Genomic DNA, 1,738 nt, shown 5'->3' on the forward strand with positions numbered 1-1,738 from the left:
ACTTCTCCAGAATCCTTGGGCAAGATGCTAACCTCAAGTTGCACTCAGATGGATACATATTTGTGTGACAGAAAGCCCTTACATAGAAAGAGCATAGAAAAAAGTGCTGGTGTGAGTGGCTGAATGAGGTAAAGTGCTTTGAGTGCTCTGATAGAGTAGAAAAGCTCTATATAAGAACCAGTCCATTTACCATAGCTATAATCTGAAAGCTCAAAATACTCTTAAAAGTTCAACTGAACAATTTAATCGTGACTATAGTTCTACCAAACTATGTGAAAGACTAAGGCTTCCATGCATTGTACCTCATTATCATTGAATCACTTGCACCGTCTGGTTTGTGTTTTAGCCTGGTGATTCTTCCTACTGTGCATCATAGCTAATAAATTGTGAAATTCCATTCTTAACAGTAACAGAAACAAGCCTCTACTGGGTGTGGAATACAAGTCTGGACAAGAGCTCACCCACACACGCTGAGTAATTCATGACGAATGTCACAACTTCACAAATGCGCCAGAACACCTGAGGCAATAGTCTTGCTGTGACGCATGCATCAATTTCCATCAGATACCAGCATATCACAAGTGCTATTATATACAGCACACACTGCCTGCAGGAAGGTGATATTCAGCTGAGATTGTAACAAAAATCTTCCTAGTGAAGTCAAAAATTGGATATTAAAACTATGAAACCAGGCCAACAATGTATTGCCTTGTTTTGTTAAAATGCCAGGCTTCTTCTGTGACATGGTTATGGAAGATAGAATGATAAGAAAGCAGTGATAAAAAATGATGTGTTGTCTCATGCATCTGTAGAACTGCACATAATGTATCATTTGTCTAACTGAGTCTTGAGCAGTTTCCAAGCCTCTCTTCTGTCATCAACAGATTTTTCCATTTCTGTGAAGGCTTTTTTACATGGTACCCAGAGTTTCACCCGAGTTTCCCTATTATTCAACTGCTGGTTGGATTGCATTACATAACACCCGAGCAATCAGTAATGATCCCTTGTATGTTTTTCTTTTCTCTTGCATGCTTCTAGCCTGCATTACCAGACATGGAGAGATGTAATCTTACACTCATACACTCCTTTCAAACAAAGGCAACAATGGCTAACTTTATTAGGCTTTTAACAGATTCAAATGTGTCAGAATAAGTTCCCGTGTGTATCTTTCTTGTTAAAAAAAAATCCACATGTCATACTTAAATGTAGGTCAATTAAAAAAAAAAATTGCACCTACCCCTTTAGTGACAGGCTCAGGTCCTTGCAAGTATTTCATGCAAACTGTATTTTTCCATTTCTTATATAATCTTAGTAGGTTTATAGATTAGGATACTGATACTGTTTTGACATTTGGTGCATATGTTTGTGCAGCACTTTCTTTCAACTTTTTCTGGCCCCTGTTAAACACCACAGAAACATAACAGAAACACATGGACTACTACACACTAAAAAATGTTATTGTTTTGCCTTCATGTGATACAGCCTTGCAATAAATGATAACCAAATCCCATCATGCAACGCATTTGTTAGAACTTTCACTAGGCAAGGAAAATCCTGAGCAGGAACTTTACATTGATGTAATTTTGACATGAGTGCTGTGCCTGAGGGAGAAAAAAACCGTGAGAAAGTGGATAAGGAAGAAGGCGAGTCAAAAGGTGTGTCTGAGCTCTTGTGTGTTTCTGTGACGCTAGCTTTTGTGCTGTTATGACCTGCTGCTGTATAAAAAGGCAAAGGCATG

The sequence above is a fragment of the Mchenga conophoros genome, linkage group LG1, assembly GCF_057382185.1.
Source record: "Mchenga conophoros isolate Kocher_MC1m ecotype Shallow Benthic linkage group LG1, M_conophoros_male_GT1.1, whole genome shotgun sequence".
Taxonomy (NCBI): Eukaryota; Metazoa; Chordata; class Actinopteri; order Cichliformes; family Cichlidae; genus Mchenga; species Mchenga conophoros.